Below are 22,555 nucleotides of genomic sequence, written 5' to 3'. Positions count from 1 at the left end.
GGGGTGGAGGCAGGGCTCAGGCGGTGATGCCAGCGATGGGGAGCGGCTGTAGATACAGATGAAGCTTTGCTAGCTTGCCTGCCCACCACTTACCCGCTGCTCACCTCCTGCTGTGCAGCCAGGAGTTTCATGGAAGACTGTTTTTCCATGGGATGAGGAGGAATAGGGGAGAGGAGGCAGGGCGGTTGTGCTCAGGCAGTGATGCGGCCGGGTGCCTAACCTGTCTGCAGCCCCAGGGGTTGAGGGCCTTAGCTTGTGCGTATTACATATATGATAGTAATAGTACATCAGATCACCACATTGTAGTTTTCCCAGTGTTTTCACCTACAAGTATGGAAATAATGGAAGCAGCTGGGAGTCTGAGACCTTCAAGGTGGAATAAGTGAGGCCTGGAGTTTAGTTTGGGTGGGACTTTGAAAAAAAGCTGTGGAAATTTGGGCAAATGTTTCTCTTCTGTAGACCTCTGTTACTTCATTCACACCTGGCTCTGATTTTGCGTCATTTGGGTTTTCACAGAAATCTTATGTTCTTGGTGGCAAAATTCCATTTATGCTCATTTCATCAAAATAAAAACAGAACCAGAGAGGTTCAGTTTTTTATACGAGGTCATGCTGCTGGTCAGTGATAGCCTAGGGGTCAGAGTTCAGGCCCTCCGCTAAGGTCCAGTAGAGCCTCGGCAGGTGGTCAGTGCTGGGCTCCAAGGACACGCCCCAGGCTGTGTGCATCGTTTTCCCTTCAGCTTTAAGTCTGTGAGTTACGGGAAACTGTAGCTAGAATCGTTGACTATTGTGTGTGACGTCCCCCATGCTTCGGGCCATGGCGTGTTGAGGAAGATGGGACATATATGCGGTTGAGAAGGCCAAGCCAGGCCTCTGGAGGGCGAGGAGGCTGAGGGGAACAAGCTGCCCTGCCCTCCTCTGGGAGAGAGAGACAGACACACTCTGGGCACCAGAGGCTGGTGCAGTGCAGCTCTGTTCCCCTGGAAGTGATGCTGGAAGCCAGAGAAATCTCAGAAAGGGCCTGTCACATTACACTGTGAATTTTCCCAATGGAAATTGGAAAAAGAAAAGAGAAAAGAAAGCAGAAAATCTCTATTATGTCTATGGTGATTTAGAATCCAAGCTCTCCCTGTGAAAAGTTGAACAAAGATGAGGGATTGATTTGACTCTTGCTGAGAAAGCAGATGGGGGTGTGGACAAGACTGATGATATAATTAGGATTTTCATTCATTTGTTCTCCCATTCACCCAGTGCTTGCTGAGTGCCCACGATGGGCATGACACTGGAATAGCGGGCAATCTCAGCCAGAGGCAGAACCTATAGGAAGTGGGAAAGAGATTACCGTTAACTGGGAGAAATAAAGAGAGTTGAATACATATCAAGGGAGGAAAAAGTAAGATAACAGGGAGACCTGTGGAATGATTTCCACTCTTAACCACAAAAGGGAGGACAGGCAAGAACTTGGCTGGATACTGACCAAATAGAGATAGTAATGGTCTCCATCAAAGAACCACGCATGCTACATTTCTGGTTTCCCTGGCAAAGGTCCCATCCTATTGCCAGGGCAGCATGATACGGAAGACAACACACACATTCCGTAGGCAGTGATGAGAAGGAAGGCCACGCATGGTCTGGTTCACTCTGCAGCAGAGGAGGGCCCGGGGAGGAGTTTCTGAGGGTTTGTATCACAAAGAAAGACACCACGATGGGAATATTAAACGGTTAATCAGAGCCTGCCCATGTAAGAGGGAGACTGTTTACTGACCAGAGCCCCCAACCTCTGTCATGTCCCATCATCCCAACGCCCTTCAGTCAAGCACTTGATAATCTGAATTCTTCCAGAGCCCCTCCCTTCCACCTTCCTGCCATGCCCCTCTTTTGTGCGCTACTCACTCACTCCCTGTGTGCCAGGACTTATGCTGCATGCTGCCCTCAGGATGATCTCCTCCCTGGTCTACGTTGAGGAGCAGAGGGGGCCCTGAGCTTCCTTATGACACATCCACAAGAACATCATCATTCTTTGTTTCATCAGGGAGAAATTGAGAGGACCAGCTTGACCCAATAGTTCTGAAACAAATTCTTTGGACATCAGACCAAAACGCATTTAAGTATCTCTGCATGCAATTTAAACCTCTTATTTACAGTTCTGAGGGTTTGTATCCATTGTTTAATTGCTGGAATGAGTTACCAAGGAAGAACACGGAGTGCCCATTCTTTGAGATCTTCATAAAGAGAATAATGAACTGTCTGCTTTTTGTTTGTGTTGCTTTTGCCTAAAGATTTCTTTTGCATTCTAGTCTACGGCTTTTGGTTGTGCTAAAAGGGACAATTCCTAATGGTTTCCAGTTCTTTCATTTTTTTTTAGTTTGCTACTAAGTTCTAATTTTGTCACCAGAGTAAAGGTTCTTCATGATCTCAATCAAAGAGGAGAAAACAGTCTTGTGTTGTTTGAAAGAGAGGAGCTCACTAAACTTTCATCTGCAGAGATCCCAGGAGACCCTCAGGGGACATTCTAAGAGACTGTGGAATTTGCACAATAGGATAAATTATGATGGCTCTTTTAAACCCATCACAGGGAAAGGAATGAATACATCAGCAATCCATGAAAACGTGCCCTAATTAGTCATTAAACAGCCGACATAAAATATGAACTGTTCTTTCTTTCTCCATCTGATTCATGTTTACACTTCATAGTCCCTGTTAATTTTTTTTTCTTTTACATTCACTGAGCTATGAGCAATGAGTCACCATTTTAATTGATAGTTCTTACAGACAGAATTAAAACTGCATTGATCCTAGAAATGTTCATTCCGGGTCCTCAATTGACAGTGAGGCCCTGCCATGTGAAATGAGAGTTCTGCGGGATTCACCTAGGTTTTCTTTGCAACGAGCTGAGCCTCCAGGTGGAGTGGTTCAGCAGGAGGTTGGGAGTGCAGCTCTAGATGTCAGAGGGGGCTGGAAATGGAAATAGAGATACAAAGGGAGATTTAAGATGTGGGTGTAGGCAAGATCATCAAGGGAGCAGGCACAGCCAAGAGGAGGAGAGAGCAGAGGACACGCTCTTGGAGAACACCCACTCCTGGGCGAGGAGACCGGGAGTGCCGAGCTAGCAAGGAAAGAGGAGGGGAAGGAGCATGGGCAAGAGGTTCTGTGTCCAGGCCCTCAAGGGAGCAGGCAATGCAAAGGAAGCGTGGTCCACAGAGCCAAATGCAACAGAGATGTCTGGCAAAAGTGCTGTGAAAGTGTCACCGAAGGGCGGTGATTATGTGACCTTAGGTGGCTTCTGAGAAAGTGGCCACAGTAGAACCTTGAAATGGAAACTGACTGCAAGCTGCTCAGGTGTCCTTGAAGGAGAATTCAGGTGAATCTTCCAAGCAGTTCGATGGTGAAGGAAGGGAAGAGAGAGCATGAGAGTTGAAGCGCACACAAATGATTTTGCTTTTTAAGAATGTTGGTCATCTGGGCATCTGTCGGGGAAGGAGCCTCTGGGAAGGGAAACTGAGGAAGCAGTTGAAGGAATCACTGAAGGAGCTGGAAAGAACTGGATTCACAACAAATGAGGAGAATCTAGCCTGGAAGGGAAACAGTTATGGGTGAAGATAAGGGGATCCCAAAATACACACACATCCTCGTTGTGTGAAGTTCACATGGCACCGTAGCATGACAGCCAAGGGCATGGAACCCGGAGTCACACTGCCAGGGATCCAACGATGGCTCTGCCCTAACTAGTCTTTGTGAACCCCGGCATGTTACTTGATCTCAGTTTCTAAGATACATATACAACGTAGAACGACATCTGGCACATAGTAAACACTATATAAATTAACATAAAGTGAAGAAAGAGAATGGGGAGAAAGCTGGAATTGCAGAAGTCGTTTGAAGGAAGTATCCCGCACTTATTTGAGTCAGTTTCTAATGGAGCATATCTCATTAAAGTTTTTTTTTTTCCTAGAGCCAGTCTGTGTTTTGGTTTTTTTGTGTGTTTGTTTGTTTTTGTTTTCCTTTTAACATTTTGTCCAATGTAGGAAACCAAATCACAGTATCTGCTACCACATAGTGGCACTAAACATCTCTCTGGTCTGTTCAGTGGTGAGCCCCTTGAGGTCCTGTGAGACATCATCCGATGCTCACTTTGGAGTCAGGAAAAAAATGTGCTTGACAAGCTTAAGTGTAAAAAAACCTCTCTAACTCTTAAGAAAATTGAGTTTTAATACTGAAAACTCAGAGACTTCGAATATGAGTAATATGAATTCTGAGAGAGTAAGAATCTACTTTTATTTATAGAAGGAAGAAAAGGAATATTCTATACAGGCATTTTACACACAAAGCACTTTACACACAAAAAAGATGGAAATGAATTTTTATAGATTATTCACATTGAGTCTAGAATACTTGGTGACTTCCCATCATCTTTAAAAAGCAGAGTCTTGTTTCATCTCTTAAATGCGAATCTAACAGCTCAGATTGACTCAGTCCAGGTCACACCGAATCTAGAACTCACTCTGGTCTGAGCCTTTACCCCGATGCTCGCAGCTGCTACCCTCATGGAGGAGCCACTCAGAGTGTGGGTGATGAGTCAGACAAACGACACCAAACAGACTCTCCTTAGCAAGAGAGGTGTGAGGCAAGTGTGAGGGAAAGTTAAACTTTAAACAAAGCTGTATTTATCTCACAACAATGCTCCACGGAAGCATTTTCTTTACTTTCATATACAGATGCTCCTAACACTCACTGTTCTACTGTTCAAGAACCTTTGGTGGCTCCCCAGTGCCTACAGAATCACAGTGGCAATGTGCTGAGGCCGGGCTTTTCTTGTTGGTGCCTAGCCCTAATGGCTTTGCTGAAATCGTCTAAGAGATGATTAGAATTGGAATTCAGGATTAATTTTGTAATGAGGGAGAGAGAAGGAAGGCTTCATGAAGGTTCTGGAATGTGCTCAGTGTGAAAGGCAGAAATTGATAGTAGGAGAATGTACTTTGTTTTGTGTGGAACAGAAATTGTTTTAGATTAGAAAAATGTGTTCTCTTTGATTCTAGCTAATGCCGTTTGCTTCTGTAACCGCGCTTGCTTTTAGTTGTTAGTCAAATATAGCTAATCAGAATGAAAAACAGGGCAGGAGTGACTCCATGACAGGCCGAACTTCCTAGAGTAGGCCTAAGTTTCAGTTTCCCCCAAACCGAAACGCGGACCAAAACTGGCGCCGGCGCGAAAGTTGAAAATCCCGAGGCTTGGAACCAACCAATCAGGGGTCAAAACAATCAGCCACTTTCAAAGGAACCAATGGATTAAGGGAGGAGGGGGGATGGTGTGCCCAGCGTGTCCTGTGGAACCTGCGTGTCGTGTGCCACCGGTGTGTCATGTGCAAAAGGAAGTATAAAAGCTTCACTTTTACCCCAGGGCAGGGTCCTGGTTCATAGAGGAGGCCACTGCGTTGGTGCTCTGGGACTTGGACCCTAGCTCGAGCTAGCCAATAAACTCCTTTGCCATTTGCAGCCTCGGTGACTCCGCCTCTCTGTTCCTGGGGCTGAGGGGAACCGGTTCTAACAAGTGTGGGCACTGACAATTCAAATATTTGAGCCTGACATTCAACCCTTTCCATTACCTGGCATCAGTTTAGTACCCCAGTCTTATCTTCTACGTTGCCTTTACCCAGATGGTCTGTTTTAGGTGCACTGCTGTCTTCATGGCCTCCTAAACTCCTCTGGGCAGCCCCACCTCTGTCTCTGTCTTTGTCTTTGTCTTGCTATTTTCCTAATCAGCAAGGCCTTTCCTCCATCCAACTGTCCGTCTAAAGACCACCCATAATTCAAGACCCATTTGAAATTCCCCCTTCATCTGCGAAACATTTTCTGAAAACTATTGAGTAAAGGGACCTCTTTTCTTTATGTTGCTCTATTTATTACTAATTTTTTTTCCTGGACTTTTCATTTTATTTAATTTTTTTAACCCATTTTTATGTGTAAAATTCAGACAGTGTGATAAACTCTCCCAATACCACAGTTTATTCTGAAGTAATTACTGTTACCATTTTGGTGGGTGTCTTTCCATGCGTTTTTCTATGCATTCATGTACTTGTGAAAATATAGATAAATATAGCATTGCTTATTATTTTTTAATGTTTTATATTTATCTCTTGATACATGTAAATTCCTTGAGGACAGGACTGGGAGGTTAGGCATCTTTTATCCCCAATAGCTCGTAATATGGTCTCTGAAAAACCAGCAGTTTCCTAAAAACCAATTAGGACAAGATGGGATCTGGGAAGTGCAGGAGTGGTGGTCAGAGGGTAGCCTCCTTGGACTTGAACATTGGCTCAAAAGGTGACTCTATTTGCATTCAAATATGGGAATTACACTCTCTAAACATTGAGCACTCACTTTGTACAACAACTGTGAGAAGTAGGTTTCCTCATTTTACAAATGCAAACATTGAAACAAAGTGATTTCTCAAAGCCACAGAGCTCCTATGCAGCAAAGTCAAAATTTGAATGTAGATCTTGCTGGCTCTAAAGCCTTTATTCTTTCCATTAGATTATGCTACCTGGGAGGCTAAAAGAATGAGCATAATCAAGGTGAGAAGGACATTGAAGATGCTGAATTCATTTATGTATTCAACTACAGGATGGGTGTTGTGTGGGCTGATGGAATAAAGACACCATGCTGGGATCCCTGTCAACTTCCCAGGGGGTCCTGTTTAAGAATGGAATTCGAAGAGTTTATCTTCAGGCACCCAAATGTCCTGAATCTTCACACTTTTCTTACATGTGTTGGCATCTCCACTTTAACTACTCTTGACCTCTGAGTTTTGCTGCCTGCCCTGACCCTTTGATATTGCTTTGGTTCTTTCTTGGTTTTTTGTTCTCCTTGGGATTTAACCCTCTCCTACTACTAAATTTGTGGTACTGAAACAGTAATTCATAAACCAGGAGACTGGAAGCAAAATCAAGCTGATAGAAAATAAACAAGAAGATGTCCCAGGCAATTTCCCAGAAATGGTGCTGTCAGAAGAATTTTTTTTTTTTTTTTGATTATGCCAAATAGAGCTTCAGGAGGGGAATGGGAAGTTACCTTTTCCTCAATCTGGTTTCTTGCAGATTGGATTTCTCTGGATTTCATCATCAGCTCTCTTCTTTTTTCATCCACTATATCTAATATTCTCTCCTTGGACAAACTCAGCCATGCCAAGGCTGCAGCTAATATTCATGTATCAGTGGCCCTCAAAGCTTTAGGTTTTGCACTGATTTTTCTTCTAACTTCAAGTCCACATTTCTAACACCAATTTTGTATCTTCATCTGTATTTCCTGCAGGCATCACCACCCCCCACCCCAATGCTGTTTATTCTTCCCCTTGGCCACATTCTCCATTGCGTATTACCCAGCTTGATGATTGATACATCCATCCATCAAGCTCTGCAGAACAGAAAACTGGGAGTCATGTTAAACACCTTACTCCCCTACTCTCCACTCAGTATGTCACAAATCCCTATGATTCACCCTTGCAAACAGCTCTTGAACCTATCTTTTCTTCCTATTTCCATTGCCAGGCCTTTAGAACAGGCCCTCTTAATTCTTGCCAGGAAAGTTTATGTCATTAGCCTTCTAACTGGCGTCTCTGCCTCAGGAGTGATTTGGTGCACAAATCTGCCTAAAACCTTTCAAAGGAGCCCCAGTTCTTAAAGGAAAAAGGTCTTCCAGATATGAGTCTGGATGCTTTTCTTATCTGCTGTTTATACTAGCCAGAAATTTACCATGCTTCTGTGTATTCAAGCCCAAAATGAACAACCATATTCCACCAAATCCAGTGCACCATTGTTTATAAGACACACCACTCTTTTATGCTCCACAAAGAAAAGGAGCAGGGGTGGGGACAGGGGAGGGAGAAGTGCTGTCCACTAAACTATGACTTGTCACCAATGAAAGTTATATCTCAACTTCAGAGATATTAAATGTGAACAAATTATATGTCCTGGAGGCAATGAAATACAGCACTTGTGCATTCTTGCACATGTTACTCCGTTTGTCCAGAATGTTCTTATTTCATTAGCATCCTTTGAGTACTAGGCAAGCTCTTGTTCATCCTTCAGGATGCGACTCCAATGTCTCCTGACCTGTCTTGACAGAGTCATGAGCTCGCCCACCTGAGTTCCCTCTGTGATGGTAGTCAGCACAGGGCCATCTTTATTGGTTCCCAGGCTCCCCAAACTTGGAGAGCAAAGACTGGGTTCTACTCATTTTGTTTCCCTGATGCCTAGCACAGTGTCGGGTGATGGCAGGTACTTCATTCGTGTTTGGAAATGAAGAAATGAGTGTTACTCTGAGTCTTACCCTCAGTTTACCTTGACCTTTCTTCCTGGATGCACCTTGGCTTTGATTAACCTATTTGGTGACTCTTGATCTGTCCCCAGCCAGTGATTTTGTTTTGTCCCCGTACTCACCTAGCACAGATGACATGTTGAGGTGTGTCGCTGATCTAGCCAGCTAGATCCTAATCTCCTTGAATTATAAATTTCTTAGATTGCTTGTAGCATTTAGCACAGGGCCCAGCATATATTGGAGATTCAATAAATCTTTTTTGATTTCTTACCCAGCCCTTTACAATCAGGGAAGAATGTGCAAGCTGTGGAGAAACAGCCTCAGTCTCAGATTTAGGATTTTAGTTGCCATGGGATCTATTTTGCACAGAAATCCTTCTAGTAATATTGAAAACTATCTGTTCAAATTACAGAACTGATTACTCTTAAATTTTTTTTTCCCAGTGCTTAATTTTTATTCTTTGTCCTGGTGAAAAATTGGTCATTAGAATATCTAGTTCAGCTAGCAAGGGCATCGCGTGTAGCAAAGTGCCTGGCTCATTTTAATAATTGCTAACTTTTTTTGGTCAATGTTGAAAATGTTTCACTTTTAGGCCCCAGATACCTTTTCCCGACCCAAGTAAGCCCTATTAACCCTCTTTCAGTCAAGTTTAGTCTGTTCATTTCATTTCATTTCATTGCAAATGTTCTTATAAAGGTAATTTCTGGTATTTCTAGATTTGTGGATTGTTGTGAGCATAATGGGTATTTTCTGATAATTTTCACCATAGCTGCTGGTTTAGCTAATCACAAATTATTACTACAGTCTATAAAAAGGATGAGGAATCAAGCTGGACAAAAAGGCAGTTAGGTAGTTTTCCTTTCACCTGATTCCAAAGGAAAGGAAAGTCTGATCAAGGATATTGAGTCTGTTGGTGCAAAACCATCTTATGACTATTAACTTCTTGATATAAGCTCATTAGTCAGAACTTGGGGTGCTTCCAGTGGATATGATTGCATATTGTTCATAATCAAAACTAAATCCAACTTATGACTACGTAAAAGATTTGCTTTACTGGTCATTGTCATACTAAATGTGGTAGAAGCCAGTATTTCACAATTAATAATGCCTAATAGGAAGATTCACTAAAGAATACGTGAGACAGTCAGGTACATTACTGAAAAAGTATGATTGGAGTGAATGACAGTGTTCAAGTGCATATTGAGTTTTAATGGGAAAATGAAAGAATTCTTGGTTATCAAAAGAAGAGTGGCCAAACCAATCAGAACAGTATGTTACAGGTGGTTCAAGTTGTGAGCCAAGTTCTTTTACATTGTTTGAGAATCTATGAAAATAGCTGTTCCCATTATAATGTTCAACCTCTCCTCATTGTTGCCAGCAAATTTTGCAACAGTTTTATTGCTTCCATGCATCCAGCTGAAATGTCCACATGGCCAATGGTTTATGCAAAAGGTAAAACTGTGCAGTGAGTGAAATTTGTCTTTGAATCCCTACCATTTATTCATTTGTACCTTTTTCACCATTTGGATCTTCTTATCTACTATCCCTTCCTGATCTAAATCACAGCTGCTTTCCTCCTGCCTTAGACAGCTCTAAGTCTACAGGTTTAGTTCCTTTCAATTCTGGAGGTCAGAAGTCTGAAATGGGTCTTACTGTGACAAAACTAAAGTGCTGGCAGGGTTGTGCTTTTTCTGGATGTTCTAAGGAAATATATGTTCCCTTGCCTTTTCCAGCTTCTAGAGGCCACTTGTATTACATAGATAATGACCTCTTCCTCTGTTTTCAAATCCAATGCCATCTTCAAATCTCTTCTGATTCTGCCTTTGGAGTCACACCTCCCCCTTGGGTGCTGACCCTACTGTTTACCTCTTGTAAGGACACTTGTGACTATGTTGGACTATCCAGGATGATCCTCTCATCTCAAGATCTTTAACTTAACCCCATCTGCAAAGTCCCTTTGCTATGTAAGGTAACATATTCACAGGTTCCAGGAATAGGATATGGATGTCTTTGGGGACCATTATTCTGTTAACCATACTTCATCATGTGAGTTCAGGTAAATTATTACCTATCCAAACTCTGTTTTTTCATCTGCAAAATGATATTAGGTTTCTGAAAATATTGTTATGAAAATATAATGAGATAATGCATATAGAGTATTTAGCATAGTGCTAGTACTTGTGTAAGCACTTAAAAATTTTTACTTTAAGAAACTTGAGGAGAGAGGAGAATCAATTCTCAGGCCAAATGACCGTCACCAACTTAGGCTACTTTCACAACTCCGTTTGAACAAACAGAATGTAGAGAACAAAGCTAGCTTAAGGGGGGGAAATATCAATATTTATCTATTGTCACAAGCATCATCATCTTTCACAGGCTTCATGTCTTTGTTCCCCCAGCACTGAAACATGATAAGTACCCACTAAATGGAGAGGTGATCATTCTTAAGCTTGGAAGGAACATGAAAAGTCATCTGACTGGACACCTCCAGCAACCACCACTTCCCCGTGCCTGAAACTGTCCATTCTGTCTTTCTACAGTGCTATGGTTTGAATGTTTGTCGCTTCTAAAACTCATGTTAAAATTTAATCCCCAATATGGCAGTATTGACAGGTGGGGCCCTTACGAGGTGATTGAGTCAAGAGGGTTCTGCATTCATAAATGAGTTAATGCACTCATGGATTAATGGGTTAATGGATTAATAAATCATCTTGGGAGTGGTACTGTGGCTTTGTACAAAGAGAAAGAGTGACCTGAGCTAGCTACCATGCTCAGTCCCCATGGGATGCCCTGCACCACCTCGGGACTCTGCACAGAGTCCCCACTAGCAAGAAGGCCCTCACAAGATGCAGCCCCTTGACCTTGGATTTCTCAGCCTCCATAATTGTAAGAAAGAAAATTCCTTTTCTTTATAAATTACCTGGTTTTGAGTATTCTGTTAAAAGAAACAGAAACAAACTAAGACAAACAGCTTTCATCATTATAAAGTTCATCCTGCTCTTAAGCTAAACTAATTCCTTATAATGTCTTTCCTTTAGTTCTATTTGAGCCTGCTTGCTTGCTTGTAATACATTTAGGTTTCTTCCATTAAATAATCCTTTAGCTATTTCAGGACAAAATATCCTGTTTCCAACCCTACTCTACTCTACCCCTAAGCTTTCTCTTCTCTCAAATAAACAAAACCAGTTCCTTATACTAAAGTTTAACAAAGATCAAGGTTCAGTTCGAGGCAGCAGAAAAAAAAGAAATGAAACAGTGATTCTTTTTTGTTTGACCACATCCTCTTGTTCATCTTGAACATCAGGATGGACAGACTATATGAATATGAGACAGAGGAAAGCCAGAGAGGCTCTCTGTATTACTATCACTGCTACCCTGGTTGGAGCCACCATTACTTCTTTCCAGGACTACTGCAATAGCCTTCTAACTAATTTCCAATTGCTACCTCTGACCTGTGTCCCTATCTTGCAGACAAGAGTACTGACACATAGAGTTTAAATAAGTGATTTACTCAAGGTCATGCCAAAAGTGGAATAATTGATTCTAAGACTATGTTCATCCATAACCTATAAGAGAACTAAGGACAGACAATGAAATAAACAATTAGGTCAAGAATTTATTCTACATGAAATGGAAATAATAGCATTTATGAAAATAACTTTAAAAGCATACTCAGAGCTCTGGTTCCAAGGAAGATGGAGTAAGCACATTCCATCTCATCTATTCTACTGAACGCAACTGTAAATCCTGGACTAAATACATGGAACAGTTTGATTAGATATCTGAAAAATAAATGACAGCATGCAGATTGGGATGTAAGACATGAATTCAAAGTTCAGTTAAACCAGTGGTGTGTTTACCAGTGTTTTTCCTCCAATATCACTTAGCTGATACACAAAAATGGCCTGCTATTGTTTGGATATTTGATCCTTCAAAAACTCATGTTGAAATTTGATCTCCAGTGTTGTAGAGGGGCCTAGTGGGAAGTGTTTGGACCATGGATGCAGATCCCTGATGAATAAATTAGATTAATGTCTCCCTGGGAGGAGAAAGGAGTGAATTTTCAATCTGTTAATTGGCATGAGAGCTAGTTGTTCAAAAGAGCCTGGTGCATCCCCTTTCTCTCTCACCTCTTCTCTTGACATGTGATTTCTGCACACACTGGCTCCACTTCACCTTCCACCATGAGTAGAAGCAGCCTGGGGCTTTCACCAGACACCCAATCTTCTAGCCAGCAGAATAGTGAGCCAAATAAACTTTTTTTCTTCATAAATCACCCAGCCTCAGGTATTTCTGTATAGCGGCACAAGCAGACTAAGATACGGCCCAAAATCTGAAAGTGCACACTGGCTGTTGTCAGAATGATATTGAAGAGAATCTCTTGTGCTTCCAGGGGCAAGAAAGGGGAGACCCTCAGGGTCAGGGAGAGTGGGGACACGCCAACCTCCAGGCATTATGGGGGTGGCAATGGTACAGTGATGACAGCGGTAGCCAAGCACTAAAACTTTGAGAAAGGGGCCAGATGAGCCATGGATCTATGACGACTGAATGAATTTCCATGGTTTTTTTTTCCTCTCTGTCCCCCTACTACTTGACCCTGGACACAGATATTGTCACAAGAAGTGCCTTGTAGGCTAGAAAAAAACATAGCTTCAACTTTCTGGCTCAAGGTCTGTAAAAGGAGGCCCCCAAAAGCTAAAACACATCAGTGAGATTACAGAGAAGTGGGAAATAAAAAAGTCAGTCCCCTAATGGTGTGTCTGAAAGCCTGGGAGTATACTTGATGTGCACTTGTAAGATCTGAGCATACCATAGGGTTAGAAGACTGGACTACATGGTGGTACACATGTGGAACTGATCTGGGTAACACAGAAAATACTTTAAAATTAAACTGATATTAGAAACATAGCATATAAAAGCAAGTCAGAACTTGTGGCCTAAACCTAACCTTGACAACTGCCTGATAAAACAAAAAAGAACACAATTTCCCTCAGGATTTAAATAAGACTTGGAGTCTCATAGCATAATGTTCAAAATGTCCAGGATTTAATGCAAAATTACTTAGTACATATAACTAAACCAAACCAAAACAACAATAACAAAAAAACAAATGAACAAAAACAGGTAAATTTGAACTCTCAGGGAAGAGACAATTAACAAATACTGACTCCAAGATGACGCAGATGCTGGAACTATCTGCAAGAACAAAGGGTAAATGTTCTTGAAACAAATGGAAATGTAGAATATCTTTGCAAAGAAATATTATAGATGATACAAAGAAAAACCAAATAGAAATTTTAAAACTGAAAAAGAAAATATCCAAACTGAAAAATTTGCTGGATGGGTTCAATAGTAAAACTGAGATGACAGAAGAAAGGTCAGTAAACTTAAAAACAGATCAATGGAAATTATGTAATATTTATTAGTCAATTAATATTAAACAACTGAGAGGGGAACATTTAAAAAATGAACAGAGTCTTAGGGTACTATGAGAAATACCAAGAGTTCTAACATCAATGTCATGTCATCAGAACCCCAGAGAGAACGTGGAGCAGAAAAATCAGGTGAAGTTATAATGGCTGAAAACATCCTAAATCTGGCAAAAGATAATTTTTTTTTAATTTGAGAAGCTCAGTGAATCCCTAATATAATAAACCTAAAGAAATCCAAGTTCCAATACAGCATGATCAAACTGCTAAAAACTAAAGAGAAAGAATAATCCTGAAAACGGTACAGTTCATATAGAGGAACAAGAATTCAAATGATTGTAAATTTCTCACCAGAAACCATAAAAGCCAGAAGGAAGTCGTACAACATTTTAAAGTGTTGGAAGAAAGGAACAGTCAAGTCAGAATTTATATCCAGTGAAAATATTCCATATGCAGTGAATATTTTACTACCAAGAATGAAAGTTAAATAACATTTCTCAATGTAGAAAAGCTAAGAGAATTTGTCACAAGTATAATTGCTCTAAAAGAAATGCTAAAGGAAATTATTCAATGGAAGGAAAAGGGTATCAGAAGGAAACTTTGGGGACATTGGGAATGAAGGAAGAACAACAGAAATGATAAAAATGTAGTAAATGTAATAGGCTATTCATTTGTTTAAATTCTTTAAAATATGTATGATGGTTGAAGGCAAAAATTGCAGCACTGCCTGAGAGGTATCCAAGGTGTGTAATACGTATGAAACTACATAATTAAAGGGGAAAGGTAAAGGGGTTTATTTCATGGCAAAATTTCTACATTCCACTTAAAGTGGTAAAAGACTAATTCCAATTATACTGTGAAAAGTTAAGTTTGTATATTTTACTCCCTGAAGTAACCACACACAAAAAATTTTACAAGGAGATATAGTAAAAAGCTTGATAGTAAAATAAAATGGAATTGAAAAAAAATTAAATATTGCAAAGGAGGCTGGAGAGGGAAAAAGAAGAACAAATAAAACAAAAACAAAAACAGAAAGAATAGAAAACAATAATAAAATGGCAGATTTAATCTAAACATATTGATAATTACATTAAATGGAAATGGTCTAAATGCTTCAATTGAAGCATAGGGATTGTCAGAAAAGAAAAATAAAACCCAATTATACGTAGTCTCTAAGAAACAAACTTTAAATATAATGATATAGGTAGGTTAAAAATAAAAAGATGGAAAATATATACCATGGGAACATTAATCAAAAGATAAGTGGGTAGCTATATTAATGTCAAAATGGACTTCAAGACAAGGAAAATTATCAGGGATAAAAAGCTATATTACATAATGATAAAAGGGTCAATTCACTAAGAAGACATAGCAATCCTGAATGTGCACACACTTAGCCACGAAACTACAAAATACGTGAAATAAAAGCTGATAGAGCTGAAATGAGAAATGAAGAAACCCACAATTATGGCTTGAGATTTCAACACACACCTCCCTCAATCATAGAATAAGTAAACAGAAAATTAAAAGGATTTAAAATCACTAAACAAAACCCCATCTACCAACTGGAACTAACTGATATTTATAGAACACTCCACACACAACAATAACAGAATAAAAATTTTTCTCAAGTGCACATAAAACATTCATCAAGCTAGGCCATATCCAGAATCATAAAACAAACCTTAAAAAGTTGAAATGTATTCAAATAATACAAATTATATTAATATTATTTCAAGAAATAGATAGCAGAAAGATAACTAAAAAAATCTCCAAACAATTGGAAATTAAATAACATATTTCAAAATAGTCAATGGATAAAAGAGAATGTCTTGAGAGAAAATGAAAAGTATTTTGAGCTGAATTAAAATAAAAATAAAATCAAGCATTTTGGATACAGTGATTGGAGAAGAATTTATAGCAGTACATGTTTCTATTAGAAACAAAGAAAGGTCATAAATCAATAATCTAAGCTCCACCTTAAGAAACTAGAGAAAAGAGAACCAAATAAACCCAAAGCAAGCAAAAGGAAGGAAATAATAAAGATAAGAGTAGAAATAAAAGAAGTTGAAACCGGAGAAACAATAGAGAAAATCAGTAAAAACCAAAAGCTTGTTCTTTGAAAAGATCAATAAAATTAATGAACCTCTAGCCAGAATAACAAAAAAAAAAAAAAAAAGAGAGAGAGAGAGAGAGAGAGAAGACACAAATTATCAATGTCAAGAATGAAAGAGGAGATATCACTATTTAATATTCTAGACCCTGAGAACATTTAAAAAAATAATAAGGAAATACTATGAACAATTCTGCATCCATAATTTTGACAAGTTACATGAAACAGAACAAGTCTTTGAAAGCCACAAACAACCAAAACACACTTCCAAATAAATAACCTGAACAGTCCTGCACCTAGTAAAGATATATGTAGCTTTAAAAAGAAACCTCTAAGCCTAGATGGTTTCATTGACTCATTTTCCAAACATTTTTTTAAAATACCAATTCTATACAATGCCTTCTAGAAAATAAAGGAAAGGAACACTTTCTAATTCACTTCATAAGGCCAGCATTACCCTGATTCCAAAAGTGGTCAAAGACAGTACCAAAACAAGAAGAAAAAAGAAAGAAAGAAAGAATAAAAAGAAAAGACAACCACAGACCATATTCCTCGTAAACCTAAATGTAAGAATACTTATATCTATGATTTTGTGATGCAAGAGATGTAAGAATACTCAGCAAAATATGAATAGACAAATATATACATAAAACTGTCATGATTTATGTGGGGTTCATCCCAGGAATGCAGAGTTGGTTCAATATTCTAAAATAAATCACTATAATCCACCATATTAACAAACCAAAGAAGAATAAAACCCTCATAATCCCACAAGGTGATGAAGAAAAACATTTCTCAAACCTCAACATCTATTCATGATAAAAATACTCAGCAAACTAGAAATAAAAAGAGAACTTCCTTAACTTTAAAAATGTGAGAAACTGAATCCTTTGTCTCCAAGATTGGTACCAAAGCAAATATTCTATTCTCACCAATCACATTCACCATTATATTGGATGTTCTAGCTGATGCAAAAAAGACAAGAAAAAGAAATAAAGGCATACAGGTACAGATTGGAAAGGAAAAAATAAAACTATTTTTTTCACAGATGACATTATATAGAAAATTGTCTATATATGATTGTCTATATAGAAAATCCCATGGAATTAACCTAAAAGTTTCTAGAACTAAGTGACTTTAGCAAGAATGAAGGATATAAAATTAATACAAAAATCAATCATATTTATTTATGCCAACAATGAGCAAATCAAAACAGAAATAAACAAAACAATAGCAATTATCATAGCTCAAAAAAAAAATGAAATAGCTATAAATCTACAAACCATGTGTAGGCTCAAATCTGTAAAATGCTGATGAAAGAAATCAAATAAGGCCTAAATAAAAAGAGAGACATTGGGTTTTCTTGAATCTGCTGGATTATTCTCAATAGATTGGAAGACTCCAATAGAGTTCAGATGTCAATTTTTCCCAAATTCATCTGTAGATTTAAAACTATCCCAGGCAGATTTTTTTGCAAGTACAGAAAAGCTGATTCTAAAATTCACATGGAAAGGGAAAAGAGCTAGAATAGCTCAAACCAATTTTAAAAAACAACAAAATTGCAGGACCCATATTCCCGTTTTTGAGATTTACTGTGGAACTATAGTAACCAATACACGTGGTTTCATAAAGGGACAGATACAAAGGCCAATGAAACACAATATATAGTTCAGGGAAAGATGCAAACAAACATGATTCATTGATATTTGACCAAAGTGGAAATACAATTCAATGAAGAAAAGATAGTCTTTTCAACAAGTGGTGATAGAAAAATCGGAGACCTATATGCAAAAAAATAAACCTTGACATAAACCTCACACCACATACAAAAATTAAAATTGGATGATAAATTTGTGTAAAATGTAAAACTATAAAACTTTTAAGAGGAAACAATAAAATCTTTATAATTTTGGGTTAGGCAAAGCATTCTTAAATATGATACCAGAAGTATTATCCATTAAAAAAAAAGGATAAACTGGACTTCATGAACATTAAAAGCTTTTGCTCCACAGAAGGCTAAGAGAATAAAAATCCAAGCTATACCTTGGGAAAAATATTTGCAAGTCACATGCATGACAAAGGACTTGTATCCAGAATCTATAAAGAACGGTCAAACTTAATAGTAGGAAAATAAACTACCCAATTAAAAAATGGGCAAAGAATTTGAATTGCACTTCACCAAAGAGGATATACAGACGGTAAATAAGCACAGGGAAAGATGCTCAACATCATTAACTATCACGGAAATGCAAATGAAAACCATGATGACACCACTACACACCTAGTAGAATGGCTAAAATAGAAAAACTACTGACAACACCAAGCGCTGAGAAGGACATCAAGCAACTGGAATTGTCCTATATTGCTAATGGGAATGAGACATGGTGTGGCCACTGTGGAAAACCATTTGGTGTTTTCTTATAAAATTAAACATAAACTTAGCTTATGACCCAGCAATCCCACTCCTATGTATTTACCCAAGAGAAATGAAAATTATATTCACACAGAAATCTGTATACAAATGTTTATTGCCTCTCTATTCATAATTACCAAAAACTAGAAACAACCCAAATTTCTTTTAACAGGTCAATGGGTAAACAAACTGTGGTACGTCCATATAATAGAATACTACTTAGCAATAAAAAGGAATGAACTATTGATACTTGCAACAGCATACATCAATGTCAAAGGCATTTTTTTTTTTTTTTTGAGACAGAGTCTCACTCTGTTGCCCTGGGTAGAGTGCCGTGGCCTCAGCCTAGCTCACAGCAACCTCAAACTCCTGGGCTCAAGCAATCCTCCTGCCTCAGCCTCCCAGGTAGCTGGGACTGCAGGTATGCACCACCATGCCCGGCTAATTTTTTCTACTTTTAGTTGTTTGGCCAATTTCTTTCTATTTTTGGTAGAGACGGGGTCTTGCTCTTGCTCAGGCTGGTCTTGAACTCCTGAGCTCAAACAATCCGCCTGTCTCGGCCTCCCGGAGTGCTGGGATTACAGGCGTGAGCCACCGCGCCCGGCCCTCAAAGGCATTTTTGCTAAGTGAACAAAACCAGTGTCACATACAAATAGGCAACAGACATATGAAAATTTACTCAATATTACTAATCGTGAGGGAAAGGCAAATTAAAACCGCAAGGAGATATCGCCTCACACTGTTAGAATGGCTGTTACCAAAAAGATGAAAGATAATTTTTGGCAAGGATGTAGAGAAAAAGGAACCCTTTTACACTATTGGTGGGAATGTTAATTAGTACAGCCATTATGGAAAACAGTATAGAGGTTCCTCAAAAAACTAAAAACAGAATTACCATATGATCCAGAAATCCCACTTTTGGGATATTTCCAGAGTAATTGAAATCAGTATGTTGAAGAGATATCTGCATTTCCATGTTTGTTGTGGCACTATTCACGGTAGCCAAGATATGGAAGCAACCTAAGTGCCTATCAATGGATGAATGGATAAAGAAAACATGGTGTATATATACACAATGGAATACTAATCAGCCTTTAAAAAGAAGGAAATCCTGTCATTTTCATCAACATGAACAAACCTGGAAGACATTACATTAAGGGAAATAACCCAGGTACAGATGGACAAATACTGAATGACCTCACTTGTACGCAGAATCTAAAAATGTCGAATTCGTAGAAGTAGAGAGTAGAATGGTGATTACCAGAAGCTGGAGGGGGCAGGATGAGGAAAGGGAGGTAATTGTAAAGTGTGCAAAGTTTCAGTTAGATAGGAGGGATAAGTTTCAGTAATCTATTGCACTGCATGGTGACTATAGTAATGTCAATAATAATGTGCATTTCAAAACTGCTAAAAAAGTAGATTTTAAATGTTATCATCGCAAAAAAATGATAAGTATGTGAGGTGGTGGATATGTTAATTGGCTTGATTTAGTCATCCCACAATGTATACCTGAAACAAAATATCACATCGGATCCCATAAATATATATGATTATTATTTGTTGGTTAAAAATAAAGTAAAATACTACAAATTTCAAAAAATAGCCTCAAAAGGCTATATACTATATGATTCCATTTATATGACATTCTGGAAAACACAAAACTAGAGTGATGGAGAAATATCAATGGTTGCCAGGGGTTATGGGTTGGAGGAGGATGTGACTATAAAGAGGGGGGCTGCACAGGAATTTAGGGGTGATGGACCTATTCTGTATCCTGTTTGCTTTCGGTGAATGTCACTTGAATCTATATATGTGTTAAAATGCATAGAACTATACAGCAGAAGACTCAACTTTATTGGATGTTAACTTTAAAAATAGAGAAAACAGAACAAAAATTTATACTTAACATTTCAAAGATTTAAAGGAAGAAATAATACTCATAACAAGAACAATGCATTGTGAAGCATACAAACAAGCAGAACTGAAACAATATCGTGTGAGTGCAAACATGTTTTTAGAAGAGAGTGATCAAGTAGATTGACTAAAGGACACATATTTAATAAGAGACACTAGTGGGATTCGACAGCAGATGCCCCAACTTGACCTTTGCGGTGGCAATGTCCCTATACTTAGTGGGGGACACCATTGGATCTGAGTTCCACATTCCCACCAATGGTGTACTAGGGTTATCTTTTCTTCACACCCTCCCCAACAGTTGTTATCTTTTGTCTTTTTGATAAAAGCCATCCTAACAGGTGGGAAGTGAGACCTAGGTAAGTTTCTTCCGATGGAGTGGGCAGAATTGTGTTTAACATAGTTCTGAATCCTGGCTGCATCCTGCCTTCTAGCTGTGAATCTGTTTCCTCACCTGTGAAATGATATTAACAGCAGGATCCACTTTGCAAAATGTTGTCACATGTATACAAAATGCTTCATGCATCCCTGGCACATAATAAGTGTTCAAAAAACGGCAGTTATTAACCACTTGGGAGCCTTAGTTTCCCCACCAATAACACAGAAATAACACCTGCTATGTGAAAAATCTAAAATGCATGCTACGAGCATGTTCTTTTGCTGGTATGATAGTATTTGCACAAAGAACATAAGTCCTTAGGGTTCATATTTGGTTACAGAAATGAATGAAGAAAATTGAATTTCATTCTGATCAAAGGGCACAATCTTCCTTCTACTCCCATCCTAACCCCCACTTCTTTCTCATTTTTGTTGTATAATGAATGCTTCCTGAGTAGTACATGTACATGACTATTTAAAAATATCCATCAAGAATTTCTTCATCAAGATATATATATATCTTGATATATATAGATATAGATATATAAATAAGAGATAGCAGTCAAAGACAAGGAAAATATTCAAGATCAGGACCAAGAGGAAGGGAGAGGGAGCTAGAGGAGCAGAGGAACAGTCTCCTGTGCTAACTTCTGAGCAAAGCCACTCTGGTAAGCTTGCTACATTCGTGCACTCGGGAAGCAGGAGCACACGCTGCAAGTGCCCTGGCTGTTGTTCACATATAGATCACCTTGATTACTTTAAGTGATGTTGCTTAATACAACAGCAGCTATTTAAAACAGGCAAAGCTCTTTTCCAAGTATTGACGTCAGCAGGGCCTTGTGATTATTCCTCTCAATGGTTCAACTGCCACTGCAGCCGCAGATGTCCCCAGCATGAGAGGGGCTGCTGCTTTCCACACTGCAGCAGAGGCACACAGAGGCCCTCTCCTTGGGGTTGGGGATGGAGTGGGGGGGAGGTGGGGAGGTGGACGATTGCCTCTAGCTGATCAGCAGTGTGCATCTGCATCATTTCCAGTTGGAGGTGTAGGATGGCTGGGGCACATGGTTCAAGGCGTGTTTTGTTTGATCTCTTCTTACTTAGGTTTGTGAAATTCAGTGTTAGAATTCACCACAATTCACCTATAAGGTAGGCATCAGTGCTGCCCTTATTCATAGGCAGAGGGGATACCTACCTGCTTTGATTTTTTTAGGCGAGAATCTGACAGCCCTTTCCCCCAAGTCCAACTCATTTTCCCACCAGCCCTGACACACTGCTAGAAATATCAAGATGATTAAATCTGGATGGCTATTTTGTGTGGATTTAATTTATTGACCTTTTAGCAAAGAGCTGGATCTGGAAGGAAAGGGACCCAGGAAAGACAAGTTTTGATGGGAGCATTGAAGCAGAGATAGAAAGAGGGATTAGAAGCAGCAAAGAATCCTTGAGTGTGTAGGGATGCAGGGCAGAGATGGGGAACATGCAGGAAGGAGGAGAGAACTTATAAGAACTGAAGTTGTTAAACGCAATTCTGCCCACTTCATCGGAAGAAACTTACCTAGGTATCACTTCGCACTTGTTAGGATGGCTTTTATCAAAAAGACAAAAGATAACAGTTGTTGGGGAGGATGTGAAGAAAAGATAACCCTAGTACACTGTTGGTGGGAATGTGGATTGGTGCAGCCACTACAGAAAACAGGATGGAGGTTCCTAAAGAAATTGAAAATAGAACTACCATATGACTCAGCAATCCCTCTTCTGGGAATATACCCAAAGAAAATGAAATCACCACCTTGTAAAGATATGTGCATTCCCATGTTTATTGCAGAATTATTCATAATAGCCAAGATATGGAAACAACGAAAGTGTCCATTGACATCAGTTCAGATGGTGTATATATGCAGTGGAATATTATTCAGCCTTCAGAAAGAAAGAGATCTTGGCATTTGCAACAACATGGATGAACCTAGAGGAGATCGTGTTAAGTGAAATAAGCCAGG

Source organism: Propithecus coquereli, unplaced genomic scaffold (genome assembly GCF_000956105.1).
Source record: "Propithecus coquereli isolate 6110/MARCELLA unplaced genomic scaffold, Pcoq_1.0 Scaffold115, whole genome shotgun sequence".
Lineage (NCBI taxonomy): Eukaryota > Metazoa > Chordata > Mammalia > Primates > Indriidae > Propithecus > Propithecus coquereli.
This window is presented reverse-complemented; position numbering follows the sequence as displayed.